Below are 22,955 nucleotides of genomic sequence, written 5' to 3' on the forward strand. Positions count from 1 at the left end.
TTTCATTCTAGCTCGTTTTCGCAATTAACATTCGTGCTTTGCCCGTCAACTCTTTTAAAGACTCTGCTTAACTATGTTTCTTACGGTTCACTTTTTCTGGTATTTGATCTCCTTACCCCCACTCAATTATTCTCTTTTCTTTCCAAACATCGTTGTATTAGAATTTTCCAAACTCAACCAGTAGCAAAATGAGTATCGGTCTATTTCGTAACATTTGTACCATACCTTTCCCTTTTCCTCGTAAATTCTGCCCAGTTAATCCTTTCTATATATTACAACACTGGCTATTAGGGTTCACCAATCGATCGACATAGTCGTAAATAGGGGGTCCTACACATACGTACATATATCACTACCATTTCTTTCACCATAGATCTTCAATCACCTGTTCAAATTTTTACTCTAATTCCAGAGCTGCGCTGCTTTTCCTTCCTTTTTACCAATCTAATCCGTCTCAGCTCACGTGACCCTTATAAGGTTTCTAACCATTCCACACATCCTAATTCCCTTTAGGTTACCCCGAATTTCCTATTCGTCTCTTATATCTATGTTTGCCAAAAAGTTTGGTACATTTCCCAGGGGGTCACCCATCCCAAAATTTCTCTGGCCCTAGCACGCTTAACCTTAAAACTTTAATACATTTAGGTGCGTTAAGGCCGGTATAATCACGTCAACTGCCCCGCGCGACCTTGGTCACGTAATTTAAGGCAAATCGGGGTCTTAACAACTTTCAAAACGTTCTCGTAGCGGGTCCCACCCCGATTTAGAGGGGATTTTTTTACTTTTCTAACTATATAGTTACCGTGTCGCCCCTGTAAATCCTCAATATTTACCTCCATGCGTGTATATATATATACTTTTAGACAGCTCACGGGTTTAGGTTTTTATTCCACAGATCCCATCTCCAGCCAGTCGATGAGAATTGATAAAATGTTACAAACTAGAATCCGACGAACTTCGCGGAATCTCTTAGCACTTAACTCACATAATTACCTCCATATTTGTGTATATGTATATTTTTGAGTCGTAAACGGACCACTCAATTTCCACTGCCTGTCATACACTTTGTATTCTTCCAATTAGAGGAAACTTAATCGTTGGACATTTTTTGCCCTTCCACATATGCTGTCCTAAAGCAAAATGGAGTCGGAACATATTCCGGTTCGTTTAAATAAATTGCAAATCTGCTACTCATATATGCTTTCTCAAGATAAAATTTTCCAAATACGGATAATACTTCTTACGAATGACACGGAGGGTATCTCTCAAACTTTAATCCAACATAATGAATTTACCCTATCGGTATCGACCATCAAGACATGTTAAGAATTTATATCTCATCTTCCTCTTCGTATTTCTAGGAAAATTTGGGGCAGAGGTTCCTCTGTATTTCTTACTATCCCAAAACCTGCCCACAGGAAATACCAACCATGCCTCACAGGGCCAACACATATACGTATATACATATCATATCATATCATATCGCATCATAGCCACACAGGGCTGATAATTTCAAATAAAAAGTATAAATATGTCGAGGCTTACTTCACATGTCCAACTCGAACTGCACCTATTGCACTTTCCTGTTTATTTTTCATTACGATTTTAAACTTTATGTTTCAATCGTGCTTCAAATACCTTACCCAGCGTACGTCTTTCATACCATTGCTTACCTGTGTACTGTGTAGCTTCCAATATCATCAGTCACTGTCTTACGTCGATACCGTTCTCCAACTGAAATCAGAGGTTAGTAAAAAGGAATTCATTTCATACAGCTGGCTCTATCGCACGATCTAAGAATCAAAGAAAGGTAACACCCTAAATGTCCTGTAGCCTCCTGTTTATAGATGTGGTGCACAACACACCGATCAACAAGACTCTACGAGACACGGTCTGCAGACACTCCGAGGACGAACCGCTCTGATACCACTTTTGTCACGACCGAACCCCGTAGGCCGCGACTAGTGTCCGTGCTGGACATCTGAACGTATCCAATAACCCAAACCAGCATATAAGCAGAATATTTAAATGTAAAAGTCAATTGGCATTATTAATTATCACAGATTAACGGATAAAGCACAAGGAAGCCGATCAGGCTGTCACAGATCATACCAACCCAAATCATATGCAGAACCCACATGTATGTCTACAGACCTCTACAGAACACATCAGAATCATAAGACGGGACAGGGCCCCGTCATACCCCTGAACAACATACAAATGTACCATAGCAAGGACTGTACCAAACATAGGCTCCGAACAATAGAGCACTCCAAGATGGCAGAATATAGTCCTAAACATGCGGATCAGCATATCTGTAGTCTGTACCTGCGCGGCATGAAAACGCAGCCCCCGAAGAAAGGGGGTCAGTACGAAATATGCACTGAGTATGTAAAGCATGGAACGTAGTAAACAAAGTCATAATCGAAGCAGAAGATACAAAAAATGAACGGAATATCCAGATTAGCAAAGATGTTGATCATAAAGCATAAATAGTATTTGCAGAAAACGTATGTCATACCTGGTCCCACTACGGGACAAAATCATAACCGAAACAGAACGTACAGAAAAGTGAGTGTGATATCCAGAGTATCAAATGCATATTTTCAAAACATGAAGAGTGTGTACAGAAACATATGCCATATCATATCCGGCCCCTGCCAAGGGACTCGGCAGACAGAACGTGGCCACCCCCCGACGCTGGTGCCACAACACATAAGGATCAGAAAAGGGGAATAACCCCGTAACATAGCATAACATATCAAATGGCCATATCAGATCATATCATATCATGTCAGAATAGTGTACATGGCACAGCATACACCACAACCCATGTACATATATACCTGCCCCCTCACATCGAGGCACGGCGAACAATGCAGTGGAAGACGCTTGAGAACATATCTTGGCCCGGGCTCAGTGTGGGAAACATTGAGGCATCCACGAATGGAGTAGTGAGAAACTAAATGCAATAAAATACCATGTATACTTCCAGAGACTCAATTAGGCATATCGAGTGACAAGTCAAAACAATGAAATCGGACGGAATCATAGTAAGTAAACTTCGGATGTCATAATAGGTTACGGAGGCATAATCTTGCTGAGATCGTTTCCAAGATCCAAAACAGTTTATAAGACTTAACAGAGTATTTAAAACAATTCTTTAGATAATAGTTAGAGGAGTAGTTAAGACATTTCCTTTAAAGAAGCTCGAAGACAAGTCATAAATACAAAAGGGGTAAAATCGGAAATAGTGGGCCCACCTCGGGACAAACGAAGCGGTGGGCTCAAATTACGTATTTTAAGCTTGTGGGGTCACCTATAGAGGTACTAGGGACATTTCATAACTTTCTAAACAATTTGTGAAAGTTTTCCTAATTCTTCCAACAAAGCATACCTAAAAGGTTCAATTCTATTGAATGAAAAAATGACAATTTCAAACGCGGATTCCGATGGACAGAATATATTCCGGGGCTCAAATCCGATCCTAGTACACCTAGGACATGCCAAAAGAAGAATCGGGATAGCTTTACATACCTTATATGCTCTTTACGCCTTTCCAAATTCAATTCCCGTTTCGCCCAAAATCTGCAATTGGTCACATTTACCAATTCTCAATTTCCAATCTTTAAGTATTCAATCTTTATTCATAATTGCCTACAGAAATTTGGGCAGCATCTCCCCTATACATATATCATCCCCGAGAATTTAACTCGGCCTAAACAATCAACAACAACCCAACAACAACACCAACAACGACAACAATCAATATAGGACACAATATAACACAACTAGTCTTCTTTCCGACATAATGCAAGAACTTTCATTCCGACTTCCCATTTCCAAACCAATCTCAATGTTTTCATATTCATTATTAATCTAGATTATCACAATATAATTTGGAAGCATTTCATATCATTTCCACAAAATATTCACAAGATATACAAAATATACAAACTTTCTACCAAAGTCAGAATTCATCCAAAACTTCTAATATTCAACCTACATATCCATAACATATTTCCATCTTCCAATTTCATCAACCATAATCATAATTCACATCTTAACAACTTCATTTCCATAATATCACAAAATCATTCTAAAGTGACATAATCTTCTACATTCCAACTTCAACCAAAATTCATTCAACTTTCATTCCCAATATAATTTTCACCATAACCACAACTAGAATACAACATAAAATTCAACTCATATATGTATACAACATACATACACTAACGGCTACATATATATATATATATATATATATATATATATATATACACTTTGTAAACTTTCATATTTCCATAGTTTCTACTCATTTCCATATACTACAACACAAACAAACCTTCATAACATAATAAAAAGGTATGAATTCCTACCTTTTTCTCCAATCTTCTTCACTTGTCCAAAGTGTGAGATTGATGAAACTAATGCTCAATCTTCCAAAACAACTACACCAAGTTGTAAAGGGACCTTGAATTAGTAGGAATTCAACAAGAAAATAATTTTAGAGTCAAGATTTTTTTGAGGGTGATTTTTCTATGGCCAACCCGAAATGGCTCTTATGTTTGCTCTTGGTTTTTCTTCTTTCTCTTCTTTCTTTGTTTCTTGAAACTTCTATTAGATAGTGACCATTTATAATTAATTAGCACATGGAAATATTCATTAAAACCATGGGTTGGGCCTCACTTGGCCGGCCACCCCTTAAACATTGGGCCTAAATTTTCATTTTATTTTTTGGGTCAACTCGGTTGATCTCGAGTTGGGCCTAGCCCACTGACCTTTCGACCTTAAAACGTTCATATCTCCTTGTACCGACATCACCTAGGAACCCACGAACTATGGATAGAAAGATAATTCAATTATCTACAACTTCTATTTCATGGTATATTTCCAAATTTCAAACTTATAATACCGTTTGTGCCCCTCAAAGTCAGGTCACCCGAAAACGTTTTCTTAAAAATATTCGTTTGGAGGGCTTCCACTTTGATTTGGCCCAAGGGTACTTCATGAGTTTTGTTTAACTTTACATATGTGATTCATATGACTTTTCAGATGTTCCAAAAAAAAAATCTCGGTGTGTGGGCCCCACCCCAGCAAATAATCCGACGTTCAAAAATACGAGATATAACATATATACATATATATAACGTGAGTAAAATATCTGTGGGAGAGCATTAGTATGACCGACATGTAACCACCACGTTAGCACGTGGCGTCTGATCTCTGCCCGATCAACTAAGCCATCTTGTACCTTGCCAGGGTACAAGACATGAACACGGCATGAATGGATCCAAATCCCTCAATGGGGAAAAATATAAAGGTCTCGTCCTAACTGGGCGGAGCGATCCTTATCCTATCGTGGCAAACGTTGTTTCAGGCTATCTGAGCCTTCTCGGTAATCTGTGCAACTCCCTAAAACATGAACATGATATAGTTGGCTAAGAAACCCGTAAGTTTCATGAAAGGATGACCTGTATTTAGCATGAATTTATCTTGAATCATGGCATGAGAGTAATTATAAATTACAAATGCTTGAAAACTTGTAGGCATGTAGGATATGCATGAAATAAGCATTTTTATTTAAAAACATGCATGCAAGAACCCATGGAATACAAGAAATAGGTTTTCATGGATCATGGATAGATTCTCAATAATCAAAATGAAATATCAATGTGGATAGCAACCCTACATACCTGGTAATGCTCCAACTTGTATTAAAACTCTGAACTTGATAGAAGAATCCCAAAGCCTAGCCTTGAATTCCCTTTAATTGGGTTTTTCTTGAAAACCCCAGGTTAAGAATGATGAATTCTTGATTAGAATCCATGGATACATCTTAGAATTGACTTAGAAGGCTTAGAATAGGCTTACCTTGGTGTTCTTGATGATGGGAGAGGATAGGAGGTCGTTCTAAGGCTTGAAGGAAAGAAAAATAATGATTTGGACTGATATGGATGAATATATATTGTTCTGGGTCGTAAATTATATGGCCACTAAAATACGGTCTGTATTTCATAATATGGGTCGTATTTCGGGTCGTATTTTCTGGACTGCTCTGCGACTCGTCAGTAAAATGGCCATAACTTTTTGTAGAGTCGTATTTCGGGTCGTATTTTCTGGACTGCTCTGCGACTCTTCAGTAAAATGGCCATAACATTTTGTACAGATGTCCGCTTGACCTCCATAATATATCGTTGGAAAGGTATTTCAAAGCTTTACAACTTGATGTAAGACCTTCTTCAAACTCACTTGAAAACATGCACCGTAGAGTGGGTTCAAACTTTGTTTTGCCCAAAGACTCTTCTTATGACTTGATTAGTTTTCAAAACACTTCCTATACTTCTCATATTGGTTCCATTATACCCCTCTATCTTACGCGTTAAACCTTAGCCCGAAGATCCGAGATGTTACACGAACACTCTCACGAATATAAATCTGGGCCAACTTCTGAGCAGTATAGGTAATCTGAACCGGTATGAAACGAGCAGACTTAGTCAATCTATCAACAATGACCCAAATCGAATAAAACTTCCCCAAGGTCTTCGGAAGGCCAACGACAAAGTCCATGCCTATCATCTCCCACTTCCACTTAGGAATGAGCATCCTCTGAAGCGTAGCTACGAGTCTCTGGTGCTCGTACTTAACCTGCTGACAATTTAGACACTGCGAAACAAACTCAACAATATCACTATTTATCCTAGCCCACCAATGGTACTGCCTCAAGTCACGGTAAATCTTGGTAGCACCAGGATGAATAAAGTATCTAGAACTGTGGGACTCTTCCAAGATCGTCCGAATTAATTCATCAACGCGACTAACACAAACACGCCACTTAATCCTCAAGACCCCCTCACTATCAGTTATGGCCTCCTTGGCCTCACAACTCAAAACCTTATCACGGAACTTACACAAACTTGCATCCTCGAATTGCCTTGCCTTAATCTTCTCTAGAAATGATGACTTTGCCTCTACACAAGCCAACACACTGCCGAATCAGACATATCAAGCCTCACGAAACTGTTAGACAGAGTCTAGACCTCCATGGATAATGGACGCTCCGAAACGATCAAGAGAGCCAAACTACCCATACTAGCTAACTTCCTACTCAAGGCATATGCTACCACATTCGCGTTGTCAGGATGATAAAAATAGTAATATCATAATCCTTAAGCAACTCCATCCATCACCGCTGCCTATAATTAAGATCCATCTAAGTAAACACATGATGAAGACTGCGATGATCGGTGAAAACCTCACAATGTTCACCATAGAAATAGTTCCCCCAAATCTTTAAAGCAAAAACCACTGTTGCCAACTATAAATCGTGAGTGGGATAGTTCTTTTCACGAACCTTCAGTTGTCTGTAACATAAGCAATAACTCTCTTTTCCTGCATTAACACAGCACCCAAACCAGCACGTGAAACATCACAATAAAAAACAAAATCCTTGCCTTCCATGGGCAATGCCAGAATCGGAGCTGTAGTCAATAAAGTCTTGAGCTTTTGAAAGTTCACCTCATACTCGTCGAACCACTAAAAAGGTACAACTTTCTAAGTCAAACAGGTCAATGTGAATCAATAGAAGCAAACCCCTTCACGAACCGAAGGCAGTAACTAGCTAACCCCACAAAGCTACGAATATCTGTCAATAATGTAGGCCTAGCCCAATCTCTCACTACCTCAATCTTTTAGGATCAACCATAATTCCCTCCTTTGACACCACATGGCCCAAGAAGGATACAGACATAAGCCAATTTACACTTAGAGAACTTGGCATACAGCTCTTTGTCTCTCAACAACCCAAGAACAACCCTCAAGTGTTTCTCATGACCCTCTCTACTCCGCAAGTAAACTAGAATCTCATCAATAAACATTATCACAAAAGAATCCAAGTATGGCTTAAAAATGTCATTCATCAAGTCCATAAAAGTAGCAGGGGAATTAGTAAGTCCAAAAGACATAACAACAAACTCATAGAGCCCATATCGAGTCCGAAAATCTGTCTTAGGAATATCTTTGGCCCCAATCTTCAATTGATGGTAACCCGATCCCAAATCAATCTCAGAGAACACCGAATCCCCCTGAAGTTGGTCAAATAAATCATCAATACGGGGAATGGGGTACTTGTTCCGCAGCTGACTTTGTTCAACTAGCGGTAATCAATGCACATCCGCATGGTCTCATCCTTATTCTTCACAAACTATAAAGGAGCTCCCCAAGGGGAGACGCTCAGTCTGATAAATCCCTTACTCAAAAGATCCTGAAGCTTCTCTTTCAACTCCCTCAACTCTGCTGGTGCCATCCAATATGGTGGAATAGAAATAGGGCTAGTCCCTAGATCTAAGTCAATACAAAAGTCAACATCACAATCGAGTGGCATACCCGGTAAGTCCGCGGGAAACACCTCCGAAAACTCACGCACCACAATGAAGCTGGGGAGGGTTTTGATGCAGTTGAGCTTTTATAAAAATTCAAGAAAAATCACACCAGTACAAAATGGCCTAGCGCGGAGCGTGGGGCATCGTGGCCCACCCTGCTCTACCCATATTTTACAGAGCTTGCTGATTTTCCCATTTCTCTGAAAAAATTGCTTGGCGAAAGGCGTCACGACCCGCGTCGCGCTAGGCTAATTTTTCGCTGAATCGGTAACGTTAGTTAATCAGGCATAACTCCTAGCACAGAGCTCCATTTGAGCTCGGACATATATGGTTGGTAAGGTATTTCAAAATCTACAACTTTCATGTTTTATGTCTTTTCAAATTCCCAACGGATTTTCGCGTAAACAGGCTGGAATTCAGACCTACCATAAAGTTAATCGAGTCTATTGAATCTTATGAACCTCACTATTCGTTTTGATCCTAAAATGTCACAACCCAGCTAGGGGCCGTGACGGGTACCCGGGGCTAGCCACCGAGCACCACTCATTCTGCTACTCATCTTACTGATTTAATGCTCTTTTATCGATTTATACTTAGGACATAAGAAAATCATCTTTTCATTTGAGAACATAAGAATACTTTTATATGCATAAGCCTCTCGGCCATCAAAATAATATATACATATACATAAAAGCATCTCGTGAGACCATCTAACCATAGACCTTCCCATCAATAATCTTTATCGGTCGATGTAACATTGAACCCAATATCTTCGTGGTTTGAACCATTGCATAAACTTTCTGAGAGCAGGTTCAATCCTATCAAAATGTTGGAACATGTTGCACTTGAATTCCATGAAAATACAATACTGGTGACAAAAGTACCAGAAAAACCATAATAGCTCCTGTGGAAAATCGTTGTGCATTGCTATGAATATGTGACAGAATGGATATTCTGGATTGACTCTGAATGGCTTAAGGATGGTTTCTCCATATTTTCTGAAAACTAGAAGCTCATAGAAAGTCCTTCTTTCTATAAGGATGGATGGATCAAACGGATCCACAAACTTGCTGAAGAATTCCGGCGGATGATCTGCTATTCTGGAAGAACTAGCTCCTAGTGAGCTTGCAAGCATGAAAATTTGGCTAGTTAGCCTTTTCTGCAGCTTGGCTTGAAATCTCTTTGAAAACTCATCTGGCCTGGATAGGAAATCCGCTAGAATATTATCCTTCCCTTTGAGGTGCTTTACTTGGAATTTGAAAGGGGAAAACCATTGTGCCCATCTGAGAATCTGCGGATTTGGGATAATCTTTGGATTTATCTAGATCATCTTCGGGAAAGCCTTCATATCCATCTCAATAAGAAACTCTGTGTGAATTAAAAATAAATTAGACTTTTTAATCCCATTCTTTACGACAAGAATTTCTTTGAATGTGGAATGATAGTGTTGTTCAGCATCTTTGAACTTTCCACTGGCATATCCGCATATTTTTCGTTGGCCATATTTTTCTTCAAAAAGTATCGCACTCCAATAGTCGTTGCTGGCATTCGTCTGCAATATCTTTTTTCCGTCTGACGGAATATGGAGGGCTTTGATTTCTTTTGAGATTTCTTTTATTCTCCAAACTGCTTCATCCTGTTCCTTTCCCCAACCTTGGGTATGCTTCTTGAGCATTTTTGTAAGTGGAGCAATGTATTTAGAGATATTAGGGATAAAATCTCTAACATAATTAATCACACCTAAAAACTGTTGGAGCTGCTTCGTTGTAAAATTAGTGTCTGAGAATTTGAGCAGCTCTTGACAAATATGTGGCCCTGGGCTGTATGCTCCATCAGCAAAATGCATCCCCAGAAAATCAATTTCCTTTTTAGCAAGAATCGTCTTTTTCTGTGAGAGCATGATTCTATTTTTCTCGACCAGGTCTTGGAATTGTTGGAGCAAAGTGAGGTGTTCTTCCATAGTATCACTAAAGAGTAAGATGTCATCAATGTAGACTAGTGATGTATGGAGGATGGGTTGAAATAATTTTATCATGGATTTTTGAACAATGAGGGTGTCGTTTTCAACCCAAAGGGCATGACCTTCCATTGAAAGTGATGATCGGGTATACAAAACCCTATTTTTGGTCGATCTTCTTAGTGTATTCCCAATTTCCAAAACCCCGATTTAAGGTCAAACTTGAAAAATTATTTAGCTTTGGCTAAGTGTGAAAAAAGGGTGAGTTTATTTGGGATAGGGAATTTATCATCTTGGAGGAAATAGTTAAGAGGTTGATAGTTTATAACTAATCTGAGTTTACCTCTTGTTTGTTCTGCCCGTTTATTGACATAGAATGCCTCGCACGCTCATTGCGAATTAGAGGGCTCGATAAGTCCAAACTCCAAGAGATCTTCGCATTCCCTTTTGGCAAGCTGAAGATGATCTGGATTCATGTCGAAGTGACTTGCCTTCGTAGGATTAATGCTTTCATTCTGCTTGAAGGGCGGTTTAATGAAAAACTCTTCATTTAGCCGTAAAGGCTTTTTGCATTTCCCATACACTCCTTGTGAGAATCCGCACATGAATGCTCTACCAACTGCTTTTCAATCTCCTTGATCTGTTCAGCATCAGTTATTTGGAATAATCGTAAAACATCTATATATGGCTTGAATTGTTTCTTGAACGTTATTCCATGGGCTTTGATCTGGATCTGATCTTTAAGTTGCCTGAAGATGTCAAATCCGACAATGAGGTCTTTCCTTGGGACATCTGATCCAATCAGCTTAGTTCGAAACTTCAACCCTGGGAAGAATTCAATTGTGATTGGATGCTTTGTGATGACTGTGGTGGTTAGGACTCCAGTCCCAGCAGTGTTGAAATCTTTGAAATGTGGAATCCATTGATCCTCATGAACAACGGCTGGGTTAATCAGTGAACATGCCGCTCCAGTGTCCATGAAAGCAATAACCTGGATTGGTTTATCCCATTTGGATGGATAGACTTTAAGCTGGACCTGTGAGATTACCATGATGTTGTTGATCTTTTCTTGAGCCTTCCCCTCTGGTTGTGAAATCTTATAATATTCATCTTCGTATTCTTCGTACACATCTATGGAAAAGAGGGTCTTCTATGTGGGTTCGTCCTCTAATGAGAGAATAGATTCAAGATCATCATCTTCACCTAGATGGATACCAGTGTAGTCCTCTATTTCAGTAAGGAGCTTGATTGACCTTCTAGATTGGGAATAATGTTTTGCATAATGCCCAATCTTGTTGCAGATGAAGCATATATCATTTTTTCGGGACATGCCTGGGCTCCTTCTCCTGAAATATTTTGTGCGCCTCCTGAACTGGGATCCTTCGCCTGAAGGCCTTGGCAATTTGAATCGCTTGAATCTTCCTTTTCGTCTGGGGACATGGCACGAACAGCTTGACCCAGTAATTAGGTCAGACTTCCCGCAAGCTTTATCAAGAGCTGGAATATTTCGTATGATCTGCTTCAAAACAGATCTCTTTATCTAGATATCATCCAACGCTAGAAATATTGCTTGTCTGATGTAGCCGACCTGTGGGATCGTTATTGATTGGAACTTCTCCTCAATGATCGCCATGGTCCGGCTTGCTAACATCTTTGGAAGTGATGAAACAAAGGCTTGCTTGATACTAGCTTCTCTGCCTAACTCAAAGAACATTTTAGCCATCTTCTGAAAATGGATATCAATGACATCTTGTCAAATGCTACGCATTTCATTTCGAAGAACTGTCTCCTTAGTTTTTCTTGTCTTTGGCCGATATCTCCACAAAATACTTCTTGGAGTATTTTGATGTTGAAAGCAAAGTCTTGGGATGTGAGAAACATATTTTTGTCTTGTATCCCAAGTGAATTCCACCGGTCTCTGAGAATTCCGGAGAACCTTGAAGTGAATTCTAACAGGATCATGTATTTTTCCCGTTCGACAAGATTCTTTGTCACCATCCAAGTGAAGAGATCTTGGATCCTTTGGGCCATTTTGATACTTTGATATCATCCAGACTGAAGGTATGGAATTCAGTCCCAACGAATTTTGCGGTTGTTGCTTCTGGCCTTCTTTTTGGAATTGGCTCATCCGTCATCCCGTCACGATCATCATCTACTTCAGAGATTTCTGGTTCTCTAGGTTGATTCATGAAAATTGGTGGGTTATCTTTTTCTGAAGAGTCAACTGAGGAATCTTCGCTTGTCTCAACGCTTTCTTCAATAGGATCAGTATCATATGAATCTTGGTCACTGGATCCCAGGGTATCATCCTCCTCTATATCATTTGTAGGTTGCGCCACGTAGAGGTTAGGAATCTTTTGGGCCGAGATCATCAAGTTTTCCAGCTCGGGTTCTTTTGAACCTTCCCCGAGTTCTTTCTTTCGTTTGGACTGCTTTTGGGCCGCCATAGAGTCTTTCCTTTCCCAGATCATTTTTGCAATGTGAAACTCAGGTTCATCATTTTATTTTTGGGTAAAAGACATAGGGTCTCATTTTGTGGATGGGAACATAGTGAAAGAATGTTCAAGCTTTAGTGATGAGTATTTTTGTGAGGACATAGGGAAAAAGGTGGGTTTTGATGGGCAGCTTTGTGTTTTTTGCGGTTCAAGGTGACCATATCTCAATTGTTGTATTTGTTCTTTAATGTCAGCCATTTTCTTTTGTTGTTGGTTAAAGAAGTGGAAAAGGGAAGTGCTTGGTGGACAAATCTCATACTGCGTGTTTGTCATTCGCAATCCCAGGGCTTTGAACAGTCCAGCATGCTGAGAACATGCTTGTTCCACTTTTTTCTCAATTGTCTCCACCCTGCTCATCATCTTGTTTTGTGTGTGAGCAACATTTCTGATGGAAATGCTAATATTAGTTAACACTTTGCTTTGGCAAATGGAATTTTCGGATTACCAATTGATTGTTGCTTTTACTTCACTTGTCGGTGGCTTTTCTCCAGTGGGCAGCCCAACATTTTGGCTTGGAATTTTTGGGGCATGGCTTGCACCATATTTTTCAAAAGGTTTTTGTGAAGTAAATTCAGGGGTATGACTGGAGCTTGATGGGTTCATTATAAGTATTTCTGGCTTTCAGATATTTGGATTTGAAGGTTTGTGATATAAATTTTGGTTAGGGAGAGGTGGCCAGTTTTGAGGTTTGTACGAAACAAGGAATTCATATTTTCCTGGACAGCTCAGTGAACCGATAGATGAATCTCCTTCTTCATACCTTGTTCAGAACTCTCTTTCAGAGTTTCTCCCTTTTTTCTTTGATTTGGTTCTTCTTGTATGATGTTCATCCCATTCAATTTCATCGTCAAGACATTCTTGACAGTCACATTAGACATCCCATGGGCAGTGTCCCGTGAAAGGACATTTGAACCACCTTACATCATGACCTTTATTATCGAACTACTTTATCCAGTCATGTTCACTCATGATACTTGGGAGATGATAAGAGAATGTCTCAGGGTCATCTTGGTATGCTTGGTTATAAGTGGGTTGGTACATCTGGAAAGAAAAGGTTGTTTTGTTCAGTTTTTTAAGGTAATAGTGGTCAAAGCTTATGGCAACTGTTTTATCGGGTTTTTTGGAAAAAGTGCGTTCAGAGGATTGGAGAGGTTCAACAGGTTATCTCAGCTTTTCATAATTAGTGACCCATGTATCTGGAAGGACTTTGAAAAGTTCTTCCCTAGAGAGCTGTTTTGGGATTTGGTTGCACATGGTAGTTCCGTTGGTGGCATCTACTTTTAAGAGCAAAGCATTTTCTCCACCTGGAAGGGAAAGATCCATAGCATGATTCTGAACTCGCCAAGCTATCTAGTAATGTAAAGTAGCTTGAATAGCATCTTTAGCTTGTGGAGCACCTTGAATTTGGACTTGGAGTTTTAAAGCATCTGTTAGATATGGATCATACAGGGACATGTTAAAATTTGGGAATATAGTGACAAAAACTGTCCCAGCTTTTAGAGTGACTTCTGTGATACCCAAATTCGCATGTTGGTACTCATTATATCTGGTATCAAGAAGGGCAAGGCAAGCCACAACTAGTTGGCCTTTTCTTCCATGATATGTTAATGCAATCCTAACAGCACCAAAATAGATATGGGTGAAACCATGATTTTTCCACTATATAGGAAAATCATCTGGAATCTGCAGAGTGATGAATTGTTCCTCTTCAGTTGCTAGAATAGGGTGCTGGTCAAGTTTTGAGGCACAAACATATTCTTTAGCTCCTTTGGGCTTTGGTTGGACCAGGGAACGGATTTGTGACCACGGGGAACATGTCCTTTTAGCAAAAGCAGAATACGGGTTTATGAGGGGCAGGTCGGTAGGAGACACTTTGTTTTCATCAGGTAGGATATCAACTTCATAAAGGCAATCACATTTGCAAGAAAGGGTTTTATACAGAGTGGGAGACATATTAATTTTTGCTAAGGACTTACAAGGGTTGGATGCAGATGGTAACGACTCAGACATAATTTTACTAAACTGTTCCTCTCTCCGAAAGAGATAGACTGGCTCTGATACCATAGTGTGTAGAGGGCAGGGAAACAGCAAGCAAGACGGCCAGACTGTAAGCACAACAGTTTTCTTACATGGTAGGACTGGGCTTCAACATCCCGAAGGACGGCTTGCCACAAACCTCACTTCAACAACCCGAAGGATGGCTTGTCAAGTTAGTCGGACAGTTTCATAGATCATAGATATGAAAGCTTTTCCTACAAAATGGGCTGGCTTCCTAGCCAAGCTGCTCAACTCGAAAAATATTTCACACTATATATTCATAATTAAAGGTCTCCACTGCCTCAAGGTCGATGGTGGCGTCGACATGCTCGACGCCATCGATCTGCCTGGTCAAAGTACCACAGCTCCTGATTCTCAGGTGGCTAGGCGTCGATGCGCCTCTGAGCGGCGTCAACATATTGACGAGGCGTCAACTTGTGGCGTCAAGTCGCATAATAAATCCTTTCATCCGTCGTCGATTCGTTTAACCTCTAATCCTTTCAATACTTGTAATACTTGAACTTAAACATATCTAATGTCTCATAACCTTAAAGATAAACCTTAATGATCGAAGTCAAGGCGGTTAGTGTACTTTATAATCCAATACATCTATATGGAAGACGTAGCACGTCTATTCTTGACTTGTGTTACCTTCGCACCCTTACATTCTCTTCAAGCCAATAGGTAATCATATTGTGCCTATAGGTAATCATATGACGCTCAAGTGGCTCTCAAGAGGTATTCATAAGACGCTCAGGTGGCTCTCAACATCATTCTAAGCCCAAACCCATCGTGAGTAGTTGTAATGGAAAACTCGAGGCGAAACCTTATCTTGGTGGCTTAACTCAGAAAATCTTTTGAGGCTCATCCTAATCATACAAGCTTACTCATGTCGTAGGATAGAAAAAAAAATCCGGAGTGTAATGGTTTTATTCTTTGTAAGAAGCACATGTGCGATTTTTCTAAACAAACAAGCAATATAAATCTCCATTTAACCAGTTTCATTCTTTTCTTTCCCTCAAAATATAGTAAGTCTAGTAAATTTCATTTTTTCACATCTCATAATTCCAAAGTCTCATTTTTACAAGTGTTTTGAAAAGACAAATAATTTGTTTACTTAAGCAGACTGTTTTTATCAATTTTTAAGCATAAATCAAATTTTGAAAGAATTTTGAGTTTGTTTTAGATAGGTTACCTAAGTTTACTAAGTGTGATCCTAGGTTCTAAAATTCATTGGGTTTCACTATATCATAGGTTTATTTACAAAATACGTTAGATAAAACAAATAACCAAATAAAGGGTGGAAAGGAATTTGTTTTCACTAGTGGGCTACCCGCACCCATTAGTACTATTTTCACCCATAGCTGGGCCTTCAATAATAAATATTTACTTCCCTTTCCATTTTTCTCCTCTCAGGCAGACACGATCATAGAGGAATTGGGCTCAACCCAATTCATGCGTGATAAATGCAAAGGCCCCAAAGGCCGAAGGTATTTTTTACAAACACATAAGAAAGATAAGGATTAGTAACTAATCAATAGACTAATCAATTAATCATTACTATACTGATTTCACTCATTAATTTTTAGACAGATTAGGTTATAAATAGTAAAGGCCCATAGAGACTTAAATGAAACATCACAGACCCAAGTCCAAGACTAAAATAAAGTAAACAGTCCATAGGGTCATTTTCTTAAATAAAAATAGGCAATGCCACACAAATAGATATACACACCTATCAACCCTATACCATTAATATACACACCTATGGAGATACTAAAACAGCCCAAAAAGGAAAGCTTTCACCTTCTTGTTCCTGATGCCGCACAACATTCAAGGGGTTTTCAGGATTAACTTACACTCTAAGGAAGTCAAATTTTAAGCCAACTTACACTTGAAAGCATGAGGAGATAATAAGACTACTACTTCACTTAAACAGACTTCAGTGGACTTAATGTACCTAGATAAATTGCCCAAATATCCAGTTTTAATTATCTTCTTGGTGGATTAGTGAAGCATGGTTTAAACCAGTATTTCATAAAGGGTAAGTATTCATTTTAACCTTATTGAATAAGTGAATCTATTTTAAACAAAGTGATTAAGTAAGACACCTAGCAAGTTATCATTCACTAGATTAGACTAACTTATTTATTGTTATGTCCCGTGTTTTCGTATAATTGGAAATCGAGAAATAATTACGACTTGTATGTTATAAGGAAATATTTTGATTTTTTTGTGCATAGGACCATGTTGGTTATGGAATCATTAATGTCAAGACCTCGGGAAAGGCCGAGGGTAAATTTGGAATTTCGGAAATTAGTTTCGGGAATTACAAAACGGGACTTTTAATGAATTGGGCCAAGAATTGGACAACAAAAATTGAAGCCCAAAATTGTAGGGTGGCCGGCCAAAGGCCAAGGCCCAAACCCATTTTTTTTTTGTGTCATGTGCTATGCACATGACCATTACTAATGGATATATATCAAGATGTCTTGCTAATTATCAAGAACAATAACCACACAACAAAAAAAAGTGAGCTAGTCCATAAGAAAGGCTCTCGGCCGAGAGTGAGGAGGAGAGAAAGGAAAAAAAATTCTAGCCCTTGTTCAATCCAAAAATCTTAGTTTCCACATAGTTGTGAAGTACTCAAGGCCCTCTTCAACGGGGTATAATTAGTTTGGCACAAGAACCTCGTTTGCGACAAGTCGGGTTTTCAAGAAAAGGTAAGAATTCCTCCACTTTTATGTTATGGAATTGGTATGAATGTTATGATGAATGAAATGAAATGAGAATTTTGTGGTAGTAGTGTATGTGTGTGCAGCCGTGTGTGTGTGTGTGTTGGTGTGTGGCCGTGAGCCATGAGAGTTAGAAGGGGAGGTGAATTGAATCCTATTTAGTTCGTTAGTTGAGTCGTTATAACCTTTAAGACGCAAATGATCGATTGATGAATTAAATTGGCGTTGAAAAATGATTTCGGACATCCTCGGAAAGTGTATGCCTTTTGTATATTTACGTATATCATTGTATATCTGTGGTACTAAGGACTTTAAATATGATTTATTGTTGATATTAATGAATTCGCAATGAAACGACGCAAGTTAGAATGTTCGTTGTAAGTTTTGATGTTTTGAAAGAATTATGGAAAGTAATGGATTTTGGGCAATTTCGTGTATGGCACGGAATGTATTTGGAATGTGTTGGCATAATCTTGAATGAGAGAATGAATACAATAATATGGATATAGATTTGGGATTTTGAAGTTTGAATGAAAGATCTCCAACTTGTGTAGTAAGGTGGACCTTTGAAGTTAGAGTGGTTTGATTATGATTTGTGTTGTTGTTGATGTGTGGGCTGTGGTTGTTGATGTATTTTGAGCCGAGCTAAGTCTCGGGGGTGTTAGATTTATAGGGGAAATGCTGCCGAAATTTCGGTAGGCAAAAATGAAGTTAATGGCATTTTTAAGCCTAAGAATCTCAATTGGTAACTTTGACCATTTGCAGATTTCAGACGAAGCGGGACTTGACTTTTGGGAGAGCATACGACGTCTGTAAGGTATGTAAAGCTTCCCACTTCTTCGTTTGGCATGTCTTAGTATGCTAGGTGAATATTGGAACCTCCGGAGCATCTCTGCTCCTCGAAACCCGATCCACAGAAACGTTACTATTCATTCAATTCAATTGAAGCCTAAGGGCTCTATTTTGGCTAGATTGCCACCAATCGTTCGAAACCTATCGAAACGTGGTCGGGTAACTTAGAAATGATTACGTATGAACTTTTGGCCCCTAAATGTTCGTAAATTATGTTCGCCACCTCAATTCGACTCGAGGTGGGCCCGCTAACCCCGAGACGCCCTATTTGTCTTATTGGGCTGTCCCTTCGAATAAAGTTTGATATGATACTTTCGGTTTTGGAACTTCCTCCTACGAGTTATGTTTTGAATATTATGATATGCTAAGTTACGTTTTGAGCCATACGTAATATTTTGGAAACGCTTTGTGAAATGAAACTTGGTATCGACTAAGTATTCGATTATTTTGTACTATGAAATGACTTATGAGACTACTAAGTTTTGAAAGGCTATTTTGAAATATGAATTGCATTTGTTTGCTCACGACTCCGCTCGTGCCTCATTATGACTTCGTTCACCGGTTCCCGGGCCGGTTATGATTCGTGCGCCTTACAATAATTCGGCCGTATGCTGTGTTACGGTTCCCGAGGCTTCGCCATAGGGCCGGGTTCCGTTTGGAGTTATGCTGTGATATGGCTCGTGATGCGATACGCTCACCTATGTTTGTGTTTGTGTTCGGAGATACGGAGATTTGAAACTTTCTGGTGTTATGCTGTGTGTGGCGCCAGCGTCGGAGTGGCGACCACGTTCTTAAGCGTTTGCATGATTTCGTTTGCATTATGTATACGTATACGACTTTGATACGGATTTTGACATACTGATTTGTACTCCACTTTGTTATCTGATTTGCTTTCAGTTTTGATCCATATTTCTGTACTCCGTGCTTTACACACTCAGTACATATTTCGTACTGACCCCCTTTCTTCGGGGGCTGCGTTTCATGCCCGCAGGTACAGACATTGGTGATCCTCCACTGTAGGCTTCACTTTCTGTTATTTTGGAGTACTCCTTCTGATCCGGAGTCCACTTTTGGTACAGACTCCTTTTGCTATGTATATGCTCTGTATATTTGACGATTTGGGTACGGCGAGGCCCTGTCTCGCCATATGTCTTTGTTTTGAGTTCGTAGAGGCCTGTAGTCATATATGTGGGGCGAGGGTCCTATATATGTTTGTTTGATTTGTTTTCTGGTCTTAAAGCGGTCCGTTTGTTTTGATGGCCCTAAATGGCCCTTATGCTTATGTTTGCACCTTCGACCGGCGATGTCTATTCCGCCGCTCAGTTTGTATTTGATATGGCATTTTGATTTGTGCGACCGCTTAAGACATATTTGATAAAGATTCAGTTTGATATGACTTTTATGAATTTTTGGAACATGCTCGGATTTGGGAAATGAATATGCGGTTTGGTCTGGGTACCCAGATAGGGTGCCAGTCGCGGCCCACGGGGCTGGGACGTGACATTTATCAACACAACAACAAACCATACCAAAAATATTAGAAAATTTGAAATAACTCTAAGTATTCCAGTTTTAAAATCCATAAGCCAATTACAAGTTAAACACCCCGTTAAATAGTGATTCAGCCTAAACAAAGAGGAGCAAGTAGGTGTCCAAGAACAAATTCAGAACCCAAACAAGTCATCACTTAGTTACCAAGTGTGTATAATCTCCTTTTAAAGTTAATTTCTTTCAAACAAGACACTAACATAGCCATGTGTTAAAACAAATTTTCAATAGATTATGTAAGCAAATTGTAGCAGGTCATAGACTATGCATAATCTTGTAAATAAGTTTGACTACCAATCTGTAAGCCATATTGAAGTATAACCTCCCATGAATGTTAATACCAACTTACTGCCCAACTAAAGCCATATTTTAAGCTCACACAGAATCATATAACCAAAGTTAAGCCTTATTTAAAGTGAATATTGTGTTGTCAAAGAATATGGATCAAACAGAGACTATTATAAAACATCTAAACTTGATTACTTTAGACTATAAATCTTTTAGGCCATATTATGAATGATCTAGCATGATTCAGGAACTGGGTTATGTATTTAAAGCAAATACTGATTCAACCCACACATAAGGATAAGACAAGCAATCTCTTAACATCCTAGGTTAATGTAAATACTGCCTTAATTACTATAAACCCAATAATAGCATATAGTAATTAAGCCAATCAAGAATACATATCATATTAATATAAACAGTATCACATATTAAACCAATCTAGACAGCAACAAGTTAACAAGCAACACAAATTAAACTAATATAGACAGCAATACATATTAGACTAACTTAGATAGAAAACAATTAACAAAAAATACATATTAAGCTAATGTAGACAGAAATCAGAACCGAGTTACTAAACTAATCAACATCATCTTAGCCTAACTTAAGCAAAACGAACTAGCAAAACTAACTACATTGAAACTAAACTAATACTAAACTAATAACACATAAAGCATAAATTAATGAATTGCAATAAAAGAAAAGATGAGAAATTACCTTTTTATGGTGCAGCCTAGAATAGATTGAACTTTAGAAGACCCTTTTCTCCTCCAAATTCCAACAGTCAGCCACCAATCAACAATAACAACAACATTTAATATTTAAAAACTTTAAACTTAATCCGAAAGTTAAAGGTTTTAAGCAAAAATAGCTAGAAACCCCAGGTATTCGAATTTTTATGCAAATGAGATTTTCAGATGCTCAAACTTGTTATCAAAATGCAAATTTGGAAATTGGAATAGAACCCCTAAATCATAAAAGCCTAATTCTCAAACGATGTGGAACAAGCAAACGTTGCTTCTCGACATTGTTTCAATGGCCCAGATTTTAGCAAATTGAAACATATACGGCTAAGATCTACTCAAAAATACTCAGAGAAACAAATTTGACCTCAATCCGAGAGGTCTTCAACGAACCAATGAGAAATCGGCATTTCAAACACATGCAAATAAAGACCATTAAGATTTGCAAAGCGTTGAGACCGTTGTAATGAAAAAGTGAAGTAAAATACAAATTTATACCTCGTTTGGCTTGATTTTTGATGAAAGAGGAAGAAGCATTAAATGATTTTCCTCAAAAAGCACACACCACGACTGTGTCATGCCTGTGGCACTCTGAAAGTTTGCCAAAAATAGTGAACCACATGGGAGAGAGAAAGTCGCCTTAAGGCGGCGCTAGGGTTTAAAAACCCTTCAACTGAGAAAATAAGAACAACCCCTTAGGGGTTTGTTTGGTTGAAGCCTTTGTGCTTTTATATTTTTGAGTTGTTGGGCCGGATCAGTCCTTAATGGATTGGACTAAGCCACTTTTTAAAAAAAGGAACAGGTGGCCCAGTTTTAGACATGTGTATACATGAGATATACACATGTATACATATATTCATGTGTATATCCCAGTATACACGTATATTGGGAGGAGCTTCTACATATAATTTTAAACAAATAGCCGCATTTAAAAAAATGTCTACTAATTGAACATTTTTTGCAATCAAGACCACTTTTAAATTAATTTGTTAATTAATTTCTAATTTGAAAATATGACCCTAATTAAGATAAAACATGAATTAGGCTATTAAAGTGAAAATTAGATTATTCAATTGATTATTTCAATTGTAATCATATTTTGACCATAATGACCTATTTATGCAAAAAATTAAAGCTAAATGGCAAAATTGAATGTTTATTTTAAATAACCAATTTCCTTGAATTAAAAGAAGTGAAATACTTATTAATTGATTCAATTTTTCTGGAAAATACCAATATTGTTCTAATAATATGTAAATTAATTTCCAAATGACTTGTAATATTTATATAAATTATTTTACCAAGTGAGAATCGTAGAATACTATCTAAATAATTTTATAAAATCATTTTGGCTTCTAAAAATACCTATTTCACTTCATTTAATATTCAAGGACTCCGGGTGATTAAAATAAATTATAGGAGGTCAAAAATTAGGTGTCAACAGGTACTTCATGTTCAAAGTTCAAAGATTTCTAATTGAATTTCAATCACCCCTTTATAGAAGAAATCATGAATGCATATATATAGAATAATACACATATGGTTTAATGTGGGCTTGTCCCTCACGCACACAAACCTTGTAAAAGAAACCATTTTTAAAGGTTGAAAATTATGTTCGAAAAGGGACATACCTCGATTCGCGCTATAACGCTACCAAACAGATTTTTTGAGGTTCTACGATGATTAATAATCATAAAGTTCATAACTTTAACCAAAATCTAAGAGTTCCCACCCTTATCGAAAATTAGGCTTTTTGTGCCCAAAATTCTTATTGTTTTTAATACCCTACACTAGTCTAAACCATATAAATAACATCAGTATAGATCAATGATCATACCTTTAAGAAGTTTCTCAAAGTCTCCTTCAATTTCTCTTTCTTCGATTTTCAAGAATCTGTTATTTTGAAGGATGAACTA

General features: G+C 38.3%; 1 long non-coding RNA gene across 1 annotated transcript; it reads right to left on the bottom strand.

Moving 5' to 3' along the window:
* Positions 1–2,048: 2,048 nt before the first annotated feature.
* On the bottom strand, positions 2,049–21,722 carry LOC132599805 (uncharacterized). The gene is made up of 4 exons (XR_009567024.1): positions 21,538–21,722; positions 21,014–21,064; positions 3,538–3,588; positions 2,049–2,328 (listed from the first exon to the last, which is right to left on the bottom strand). It is a non-coding gene; the product is annotated as an uncharacterized LOC132599805 (long non-coding RNA).
* Positions 21,723–22,955: the final 1,233 nt, after the last annotated feature.

This window comes from Lycium barbarum, chromosome 6, assembly GCF_019175385.1.
Source record: "Lycium barbarum isolate Lr01 chromosome 6, ASM1917538v2, whole genome shotgun sequence".
NCBI lineage: Eukaryota > Viridiplantae > Streptophyta > Magnoliopsida > Solanales > Solanaceae > Lycium > Lycium barbarum.